The following is a 12,412-nucleotide window of genomic DNA, read 5'->3' as shown; positions in this document are numbered from 1 at the left end:
ATAGAAACTTGACATTTTATTTAGTTCACACAGCTTTAAGTTAAATGTCCCATTTCTGTAAGGTTTTCTGATATAATGAAAATCATGCACAGATTCCCATCATTACCTGGAAGGCCATTGAGGGGTCTGGAGATAGGACCTGAGTTTGGGAGTCCCTGTTTCAAATTACAGAAGAGTGTAACAAGCACTTAGCTTTATTGTTTTCAATTACATAAAGTAACAAGGACTAATTTCCAAAGCATCAACATAAAATGTCCCCAGGGAATTTGGTTTAATGAACAGCTAAAAGTGATCTACAACGAATGTATTTGCTATCATATATAAATGGTGATTTTAAGGAGCTATCGGGTTTTCTTCTTAGGGGGTGTGAAATCTGGTTTTGCCTATTCATATGTTTTTGGTATACAGAAGGAGACCTTCACCATGTCGTCCTATGCTGTGATCACCAGCATTGGTCCCCAGAAAAGCAAGCACCAGTCCTCTCCCTACTGTCCTCCTATGCTGCTTACTGCCACCCCAGGAGAAGAGCTTATCCCTGTGAACTGATTCCGGCACATGGAAAGGGCTACTTTTTCCAGGGGTGGCACTATCAAAGGACTTTAAAGGTACAGCAATTTCAGGTAGAGTTCTTTTTCTCTGATTCCATTTTAGATTTCCCCCTGCCCCTTTTCCAACATTGTGTGTAGCTTTGCTGCTCTGGTCTGAGACGCAGAAGCAAAGCAAAGGGAATGGAAATACTTGAATGAATTTTTGAAAAAAAGAGTCTGATGTTGAGGAGGAGAAGGTAGGTAAAATGCCATGAAATTGAGGCTATCCAGAAAGTAAAACCCTACTGGATACTCCCCTGCAAATACAGTCATTCAGGAGGAGCTCAGGCTCCTTCTATCTTGAGACTCCACCATTGTCAACACATGGACTGGTCATCCCAGAAGGGTGGCCAGGCCTGCAATAATATACATCATTACTTCCCAACTTCCACTGGCCCAGCACTCACATGCCCGGTCTAACTATAAAGAGGCACAATAGGAAGTTAAAATGGGCTTGGTAAACACTTGGCAATGTCTCAGTCACACCAGCTCTGGGCTAGAGGATTGATGATATTTTCTGTTGTTCTCTGGAGGTCTGATTCCATTGTCTCCAGAAGAGGTCCCTTGTCACATTGTAGTGGTAAATTCTGAGATTTTGGGTTGAATTTAGTGATGAATGGGAATTCATCTGGGGTTGGATCCCTGTTTATTCCTGGTTCTCTAAGCTGAAACACCATTTCAGTAACATCTAATAGTACCCAAATCAAAAATTAGACGTTTTGAAAAAGTAAAATTCAAGAGTTTTGCTGGATCTATCTGATTAAGTGGATTTTGTTTAGTATTATTAAGGTAGGAAGAATCCAACGGTACACTTACTGTGGCATTGGCTTTTTCCCGATTTGCCTCATGGGAATTTTTTTATCATTGAAAAAAGTTTCACTTTGGTGAGCTATGTTGCTGGAATTTTCATTTAGCCTATATGCACAAAGGACCACAACTGGACTATAAGGAGGCCATAAAGCCTGGGTTTAGGAGCACAGGCTCTCAAAAAGACTGCCTTGGTGTTACCTTAGGCCATTGACTTAATTCTCAGTTCCTCAATTTCCTTATTCAAAGTGGGCCCAAGGATGGTAATACAGTCCCCACCTGGACTAATGAGGTGGCTCTCCTTGCTTGAATTCTACCTCTGTCCTTGGGTCCTTCCCCTCTTGCAGAGGTTGAAAAGCTAAAATTCTGCATTTCTCAAACTCCTTCACAGCTAGGGGTTTGGCTGGGATTTCGGGCTCATCCATTTAGATGGATTTGTTTGAAATTTGGAAGGCAGACACGGGGAGGCCATCCTCTCCTCTCACTTGGCCATTTTACGGCTGGCATGAAAAATGACGGAGGTGTGAGGCTTCATCTGCGGCAGGGCTCCAATATCCTTTTTCCAGCTGCCTGGGTGTCAAAAGCTGTGGCAGTGGTAGCAGCTTTTTGAATTTGGATTCCTGTTCTGGGACATCATTTGTAAATTTACTAGCTTCATTGACTGGGAAGGTAATTGCTCTCCTAGTGGGCCAGTTCTATATTTCTCTGGGAATTACTTCTGGAGACCCCCTCTAGAACCTACTTCTCCAGCCCATCTAACAATTTTGCAAACACCAGATTCCCTGTATTAATCCCACGTTGCTTAAAATATTTAGAGTGGTTCCTCTTTTTTTTTTTTTTTTTGGTGTGAATCCTGGTGGAATCAATATCTCATAGGGTTATTGTAAGAACAAAATAATAGATGTAAACCACTGAAGCCCTGTATACATAAGTACTAGATACCTGTGAGTTTTATTATTAGGCAGAGTAATGACCAAGAAGGTGAAATGAACTCTTCCAGGATCCCCGAAGGGTTCCATTTTTAGAGATGAATCTGGCTCAAGCAATATGTCACCAGCAGCAAATAAAGAGGAGTTTAGTCAGACACAGTTAATTTGCCCACATTCCTTTTACATGCGAATTCAGGAAAAGCTATTTGGCCCTCTGCTGACCCCATTACACCGCTAATTGCCATTTCACCTGGTCCGGAAAGGGCATAACCCCCAGCTACTTTTTAGCTCCTGGACTTCATGAGGATGTTGTGAATGGACATACAAATGCATCAGGAGCAGGGGTATTTTATTAAAACTCTCTCTTTTTAAATCAATTTGTTTAGTTTCAGAAGCCAGCTAAAGATAAATAACTGGCTATTCTAAAACAAATGCTAATATGAAAGAAGAAAATGTGGAACAAAACAAAATTACACTTGGTCAGTCTGAAGCTTCCTTTAAGATTTAAAAGCCTAATTTAACATTCATTATTTCAACCTGAAATTCATTCAGTCCGCCTTCCTTATAAATTACCTTTTTAGTACGTGGTTTGCATGGAAGCCACAAGAATTAGCCGCTTCTGTTCTGTCTTTTATTGAGCTCCTATTTTGAGTGTGAAGCAGCCATTAACTTGCTGTGTGTGGGGAATTTACACAACTCAGTATCATTAATGAAAACTGAGTGGCTTCTTTTTGAGAATGGCAGATATTTGCCATCAATGAGGATGATGATGATAATGATAATTATGATTTCTTGACCAAAGAGAGTTTGTGTAACCAGCTTTTTCTGGAAATTATAATTCATTTTTACATGGACACCCTTGCAGAATTGATAGGCATCATATTGCCAATGAAGAATTACTGGTTGCCACATGGAAGAGAGGAACCAGGTGGACTTCAATGAGATTCTTCCTACAACTTTTATTACCAACTTTGGGCAAGAATTATTCCCAAGTTCCTGCTTCTTCATCAATGAAATAAGAATAATGGTTTCTCCTTAGATTTATTACGAAGATCAGAGGTCATAATATATATAAAGTGCTTAGCACAGTACCTTGCACAACAAATCTATTAGCTGCTTTTTTTTTTTTAAGAGTTTATTTATTTGACACGGAGAGAGCACAGCAGGGGGAGCAGCAGAGGGAGAAGCAGGCTCCCCACTGAGCAGGTAGCCCGACGCAGGGCTCAATCTCAGGACCCTGGGATCTTGACCTGAGCCGAAGGCAGATGTTTAACCCACTGAGCCATTCAGGCGCCCCCTTATTGAGCTGTTCTATGTGACCAAAGGAAAGCTGCTTTACTTTTCTCACTAAAACTTCTTTGCAGAATATTAGGACAAGTTTGTGTTAAGGTCTAGCACATGTATGTATCTATTATTATGCCTATTATTATTCTTTGCAAATAGTCAACTCTTTCTTTGAACTAGAGTTATTTGGCCAACATAATACTCCCCAAATATCTTTTTTATAACTGCAGTTATTTACGTTAATATGGTATTTTTCTTCCTAGGCTGAAAAAAGGAAAGAAATGAATGACTATCAACTCAAATAACTTTCGATAGCATTTATGGATATAACCTATATGTTATATATAACATGTTGTAGTTTCTATTAGGTGTTCATTGCTGTCACTTCTTAGTCAACTGGACATTGAAAAAATTACCCCCCCCCCACAGAGCCTCCTCTCTTTCCTTCATAATTTCTCAATATCACTTGATTAGATAATTTTATAAACTCCCTTCAATTTCATTACTAATGTATTGCTGAATCTTACTCCTTTGCTCCTATCATATTGGCACTGAAGGCTTATCTCTTTAAATTGTTCCTCTTCTTTCTTCTTGACCACCTAGCAAGTCAAAGATATTTTCTCTGTTGTTAAAGCTATTCAAAATTCTCCCATATAAAATATCAAGCCACAAACTTATAATTTCCCATCTCGATTAATGTAAACTTCTGTTGGTCTTACTTATAAATCACTTCTGCTCACCAAAAATCATTTTTCATCTTTGTTCTTGTAAGAATATACCTTTACTGACCTCCTTTTTTGTAAACTCCATTCCTTTCCCAAGGTCTTCATTACCTTATGAATCTAGTTTGTCCTTCATACATATCTCTCGCAGTCTGTTTTGGCTAATCTTTTAAATTTTAAGGTGCAAAGCAAGCCAAATCTGAGAGGACTTCAGTCTCTGTGTGGCTTTCCTCTTGAAATCATTTCTCCTCTATCATTTCAGAAAGTAGCACTTAAGCATTCACATATTTACTAAACTGGAGGCTTGGAAGCCAGTAAGTGTGTTCTGTTCTGGTCACCTGTGTACCCTCAGTACTTAGCATAGGTCCCAGCACAAAGATGCCTCTTCACGTTCCTGGATAACCACCACTTTCCATGTGCCTAACAACCTGCCAGGCTCTGGGGACATAAAGAGGAAGTAGGAGCTGCCTAGGGCTTTGATGAACTCATGATCTAACTTCAGGCAGGGTGAAAAGGACAGCTTATGATTCATTGCGATGAGTGCTATGACAGAAGCATGGGCAAAGTCCTGGGGACACACAGAGAAAAAAATCTGCCTGGGGAGGGTCAGTCAAGTTTCAGGAAGAATGTGCCATTGGAACATAGCCTTGAAGGAGTTTCTACCAGAAGGAAAAATCTAACCAGGATAGTTCTACAGACAAATAAGCTGTTGAAGCAAGGTAGAAAACAACAGTCTACTAAGAGCAAACATTCTGGCTCTAGTCCTGTCTTTGCTTTTTTTTTTTTTTTTTTAATTTTTAATTTATTTTCAGTGTTTATATTATATATATATAATATATATATTATATTATTATAATATATATTATATTATATATTATAATATATATTATATATATAATATATATAATTATAATTATATATATTATATATTATATATATTATATATATATATAATATATATATATTATATATAATATATATATATAATATATATAATATATATATATATTTAATTTATATTCACTGTTTTTTCACCACACCCAGTGCTCCATGCAATCTGTGCCCTCCCTAATACCCACCACCTGGTTCCCCCAACCTCCCACCCCCCACCCCTTCAAAACCCTCAGGTTGTTTTTCAGAGTCCATAGTCTCTCAAGGTTCACCTCCCCTTCCAATTTCCCCCAACTCCCTTCTCCTCTCCATCTACCCTTGTCTCTATGTTATTTGTTATGCTCCACAAATAAGTGAAACCATATGATACTTGACTCTCTCTGCTTGACTTATTTCACTCAGCATATGGAGTATTATGCCTCCATCAGAAAGGACGAATACCCAACTTTTGTAGCAACATGGACAGGACTGGAAGAGATTATGCTGTCTTTGCTATTTTATAGTCAAGATTTTGGATATATGACTTTCTTGTGTTCCAATTTCCCATCTTTTAAATGAGAATGACAGTAACAGCATCCCAATCAAAACTTCTGTGAGGGGGCGCCTGGGTGGCTCAGTGGGTTAGAGCCTCTGCCTTCGGCTCAGGTCATGATCCCGGAGTCCTGGGATCGAGCCCCGCATCGGGCTCTCTGCTCAGCAGGGAGCCTGCTTCCTCCTGTCTCTCTGCCTGCCTCTCTGCCTACTTGTGATCTGTCAAATAAATAAACTAAAAAAAAAAAAAAAAGACTTTCCCTTGGGAAAAAAACAAAAAACAAAAAAAACTTCTGTGAGGAGGGGGGCACCTGGGTAGCTCAGTGGGTTAAATGCCTGGCTCTTGATTTTGGTTCAGGTCATGATCTCAGGGTAGTGAGATTGATCTCCACATGGGGCTCTGCACTCAGAGCAAAGTCTGCTTGAGATTCTCTCCCTCTCCCTCTGCCCCTCCCCCTGCACTCACACCCTCTCTCTAAAATAAAAAAATAAATACAATCTTAAAAAAACAACAGCAACTTCTGTGAGGATATCACATGAAATGATGCATGTGTAAACTCACTTGTAAATTTTAAAACATGATATGAAAGTAGCTTAATTTTAATATATGCTGTACATATGCCATGAAAGTTTATATTCCCTACTTGAAAGCCAATAGATAACATTTATGATTATAAATGATTTTAATAATATATATTATTATAATAGTATATAGATTATACAATATATAGCTTTATTTTATTATATATGATATATAAAATTATATATAATATATTTATATCTAAATTTTAAAATATTATTTAAAATATCATAAATTATAAAATATGATTTAAAATATCAATTTAAAATATCAATCCTTAGGGAGAGAAAAATACATTATTTAGAATTATGGGTGCATATACCAAAGGAAATATCTGAAAGTATATGTCTTTGGGAAAGGGCTTGGTGGAGAAGTGTGTAGCACTAACTGTTAGGTACTACTTGGCTTTTGAAACATTTGATTTAAAAAAAATAAAGTACACTAAAATTAAAAAGTTGGAATGGAGAAACACAGAGAAGGAAGTTTATTTGTGAACTTGCACCCTCCATGCCCTCAGGCCCCAAACCAGAGCAGAGACCCTTCCCCTTAACACCTGACCTCACACCCAGATTCATTCCCATCTGACTTTACTGAGAAGTTACTAATGTTCTAGGCTGGTGTTTCTTAATGGAGGCCAACCCATGCCTTCAGATGGTATTCTGGTCTTTTGTGGAGTCATCATTAGTTGCCACAATGACCAGAAGCTGGGAGGTGGGTGAGACGGGTCTGGAGGAATTTACTGGCATTTCCTGGGCAGAGACCCGGGATGCTGGACATCCTGCAATGCGTGAACAGTCCCACACAGCGTAGCATCATCCTACATCTCTCACAACCTTCTCATGTCCCCACTGGACATTCACATCCCCACTGCTCATAAGTGCTCATAAGTTTCTGTGTGGGTGTTTGTGTGTGTGTGTGTGTGTGTGTTTAAGAGAGGGGGGTGGTGGTGGGCAGGGGCAGAGGGAGATCAAGAATCTTAAGCAGGGTCCACACCCAGCACAGAGCCCCACGTGGGGCTCAATCTCACGACCCTAAGATCATGACCTGAGCCTAAATCAAGAGTCGGAGGCTTAACTGACTGAGCCGCCCAGACACCCCATGCACTGAATATTCTGAATGCTTTTTGCACAGTTTTAAACATTGTGCTTAGATTGGAGCTTTCACAAGTGTTGTGCACATTTCAGAAAACCACATCAGCAACTGCAATGCCCCTGGAGTATTTGAGTCTCCAGGGCAACTGCAGCTGTTGCTGCCTGGTGATTCCACGCATACTATAAACGTGTTTAAGCCCGGTTGCAAGGTTTCCAATAAAAGGGAAGTATGTTGCTCATTCACTGAATATGTGTTATTTTTCTTGTATCTAAACTTATTTTGTGCATCTATCTACTCCATTATGTCTTCTTATGTCATGATCAAACATTTACATATAGAAATAGTTTATTATAAATTTATTTTAAATTCTTCTGCCCTGTGCAGTGAGAGCAATATATTGAGATTTTTTAAAAAAGAATTTTATTTATTTATATGCCAGAGAGAGTGAGAGAGCACGAGCAGGGGGAGCAGCAGGCAGAGGGAGAAGCAGGCTCCCCGCTGAGCAAGGAGCCCGAGGTGGGACTTGATCCCAGAACCCTGGGATCATGACCTGAGCTGAAGGCAGATACTTAACCAACTGAGCCACCTAAGCACCCCAGTATATTGAGTTTTTAAAATTTTGCCTACAGGTATATTATCTATGAGCATTAGTTCAGTATGATAAAGGGGATGTTAACAAATATTTGTTATACAAAGTAGGTGATCTGATCGGCTCTAGTATAACTGTTCTGAGAAGGCCCGGAAGTTCTTCTTTGTATTTGACATGAGTCCCTTCTGTCACTGCTTAATGACACTCTCCATTGTCAGTCATTTCTCCCTCCCTTTGGGGAGGGAAAAGAGCTACTCAGAACCACCTTAAAACTGTCCTTTTTTTCACGCCCAAAGTGGAAATGATGTAATATCTTATGCTCACTTGGTTTGGCATTACAAAACTTTTTCTAGATACAAATTTGCATGGCTCATAGTTCCAAATCCATGTTCCTATGCAATCAGCCAAAAGATGGCAGCAACTTTTCTTCAGCCTTTTCACGGCAGCCTTACTTGAGTGGCCCCCACTGGCCACAGGACTGGTCTCACTTCGTGTTCCGTGGGGCCTCCCATGTCTCCACCCCCCGCGCTGGGGCCTGCTGCACTCTGCATTCTGGCCTTCGTACTGCTAATTCACCAAGCTAATTAGGCTAGTTAAGGGTCCATAAAGGCAGAAATCTGTTGGAGTTTAGTCCCATTCATTTCTTTTAGAAAAACTTGCAAGGAAGCTCCTGTCAGCTTTTGGAACGGGAACAGAATCTCAAAGGCTTGGCATGAGAAACAGTTGAAGGTGCCAACCTTCCAGGCCAAAGATTCTAGTCACAAAGAGTCCCAATTCAACTTTTTCCCTTGAGGCAAACTTCAAAGTATGCAGAATCAAAAAAACTCATATAATGAAAATAAACCAAGGAATAACACACTCAGCTAAGACTTGCTGGAAACACATTTCTCCCACTGCACCTCAATTCTCTCTGCCTCTAGAACAGCCTCATGGTACTTAATTACTTATAAGGAGAACAAAGCCAGGTTTCTGATGTTCACTCACTTTATTCTTCCTGTGCCTGAAAAGTTTCTTTTGCTTGTGTTAAAAAAATGTATTAAACAAAGTTATATAGCTTACTATGTGCCAGGTACTGTCCCAAGCCCTTTAAAAAATATTAATTTGCTTCATCTTCATAATTTCCCTACATTGTAGGCACTTTGATTATTTTGTTTTACAGATAAGTCAACATGTAAACACCATTTCCTCTTTTTTCTTTCTTCATTTTGTTTCTCTCTTTCCTACCTAAGGTTTCAGGACCGTGCATAAGTATGTTTTAGAATAAAATTTTTTTAATGATTGGAAAAATTGGAAAATGATCATAGTAGAGATCGGAGCAAAGCATAATCTCAAGACACATTGTTTGGAGTTGTGGGATTTGTGTTTTAGATGAAATATAAGCCACTTAAGAAATGCCATAGAGGGGCACAAACTAAAACCTCTCAAGAGGTTCGTTTTGGCCATTAGGCGCCAGTTAGCAGAATAAAGCAGCACCAGAGGTTTAATCTCTCGGATCTCTCTTGTTTTTATGTACTCTTGGCATTGCCTAATTTTTCCCCCACTAGTGAATTGCTTACCTCTAGGCTTTTTGGGGCGGCAAGAGAAGAATAGCATCCTCACAACCTGTGTAAGGGCATTGTTCACACATCAATGCACATATTCAAAGAGCAAATGCCCAACTTTGGTGACTACTATAGAGAGTCATTCACATTTTTTGCTTGCACCTATATAGTACCATTTGTCTGGAAGCTTTTGTAACAATTTGATTAAAATTTAACACATATTCAGCTAGTTGATTTACAAAATTACCCAAGTGCTTGCAGAGTCTTGGAATTTGTGGTTTGTTAAAATTAGACCTTTCCTATTGGAGCATTTTGAATTCTGCAAAAGAAGAGTATATAGGAGATCACTTGTTAGATAGATCTTTCCTCATATAATTTCTTAAGGGTATTGAAATTTTTGCCATTCCTATTTTTGAGTTCTGAAGCTCATGTCATTTAGATTTGGATTATTGTCAATTATCAATTAGTGGAGAGAGGTGTGGGACTGCTCTCTCTTTTTAAAGCATTTTTTCCATGCCACTGAAATTTTACAGCAGGCTTCCTATTAACTAGAATGGTCAGAGAATGTGGAGGTCTTGCTGATCGGATAAAGGGAAAGTTTATGAGAAAGCCCATTCTGTTAGAACTCTTGGACTCCTTTATAAAATTAATTAGTCCACTTAATGGCTTTAGAAAACAAAGTGGGTAGTATTACACATCACTGAATCTTTCTTTTGGGGAAGTGTCTTGCTGTGCCTCAGGGTGTTTATTCTGAAGGTCCATTATTATTATTTCACATTTCTGCAGTTAGAGGACAAGGACACAGGACTCAATCTACATTGCTCCCTGGACTTACATACTCTGGAATTCTTTTCACTTGTATTCCTGATGGAGAGTTGTTTCCTTATCAACAAGATGCAGTAGCTCTGGCATGGCCTGCCAGGGTTTAAATTCCAGTTCTGGCGTTTCCTCACTGTATGATCTTGGGCAAATTAGTTATCTGTTCCTAGGTTTCCTTATCTGTGAAATCAGCCAAATTGTAGGTCCTATTGCCATTCATTCATGCTTAGGTCATGAATATTAAATATTTGCACAAAAGTACTAAGAAGAATGTCTGAGCTTGGTGTGGGCCAAGCTGCAAAGTCTAAGGGTATGATCCCCAAGACTGTGCTCACTTCTGAAACCAACTGCAATTTCAAGGAGTTCTCCAAACCACTCCAGGGTTGATAATGTGATAAAACTGGACGGATTCAAAGAACTCACTGAAAGTGTGTTACACTCATGGTTATGATTTATTAAGGGAAAGGATCTAAATTAGAAGAGGCTATAGGAAAAGCCATATAGGGTGGAGGCAAAGGCAAAGCTTCCATTTTCCTCATGATGTGTTACCTTTTCGGTATTGATGTGTGATAATACTCATGGAATACTGCCAAGCTGGGATGTTCACCAGAGCTTTGGTGTCCAGTTTTTATTGGGGCTTTATTACAGAGGGATGATTGATTGATTGATTGCCCATCAGTCTCCAGTCTTCCACCTCATCCCTCCCACCCCAGTTTGGGCTGATACCCACGGCCCATGGGGCCCATCAGGAATATTCACTTGGGATATTCCGAGAGTTTATAGGTTACTTCTCAGGAGCTTTGGGTCAGGCCAAGTTTTTTACCTTACAACGTGTCACAGAGTAAGTACTCTCCTAATGTGTATGAGTATCATTATTGATTATCATTATTAATTGTTCTCTTTCTCCTGTAAAAAGATCAAAGAAAAAACACTTCTTTTTCCCACTTCTTTTCTAACTTTTTATTATGAAAATATGCAAGCGTACAGAAAAAAATTACAAGGAGTTCCTGTATACCAACCACTAGATCTGATAGTTAATATTTTGTCATACTTGTATCTATGTAGATGGACATATGTACACATACATGTGTATGCATCTGAATTATTTGAAAATGCCATTATCACAACCCTTCATCCCTAAAATAGTTCAGCATATATTTCCTAAGAATAACTATAGTACCATCTTACACCTTAAAAAAACTAAAAATAATTCTGTACAATGCAATATCCAGACTATACTCTAATTCTAATGGGGGTAATTGAGGGACCCAGTTAATTGCCGACTCCTCTTCCTTAGACACTGTGCTCATCCTGTCTCTTCTCTGTGGAAGAATCCAGAGTGGATCCATGTTTCTTGTTTAATCAGGTCCAAACACTGGAGATTGCCATTAAGTGCTTCCATGACCACGTAGATTTCACATTCCTAGCCTACACTATCACATTCCCCATACATTTACATCATATTTCCTGAGTTGTTACTGTATGCTAGGCATAGTGCTGATTTATGTTCCTAGTCTCAGTTCTCTCTGCTTCCCACCATCAACCCTCTTCTTCAGTCATCATGTATCCTTGTCTTTTGTGCATGTTGACAGCTGGGAGGAGGAGTCAACCTGCCACCCAGGCCTTCAGAGATTCCCTGGTTCAATAGTCTTCAAATTGTGTTCCAGGGGCTCAGTCAATGAACATTAGGAGCTGCCCCAAGGGATGGGGTGATGGTCAAGAGGGTGAGTCAGACACCCCCTTCAGGTTCCCCCACCATTATCAAGGGAGAATTATTGGTCTCTTACTGCTTTAAAAGTGGCTTTACAACCCATTAATCAAGTCCAACCCAATCATTTTACAGAGGAAATGGAAGCAGGCAATGGTAAATTTACTCATTCAGGTATCTAAAACAGTTTTGGGAGATGAACCTCTTCCAGATATATTTGACGCTAGCCTTCGTAAAGGCTGTTCCCTTGTCTGACAGGTCCTTCTGCTCCTCTCTGACTCATCCAGCCCACCTTAAGAAATCAAGAGCCTCTACACTCTCCCCACCATTGG

This window comes from Martes martes, assembly GCF_963455335.1.
Source record: "Martes martes genome assembly, chromosome: 6".
Taxonomy (NCBI): Eukaryota; Metazoa; Chordata; class Mammalia; order Carnivora; family Mustelidae; genus Martes; species Martes martes.
This window is presented reverse-complemented; position numbering follows the sequence as displayed.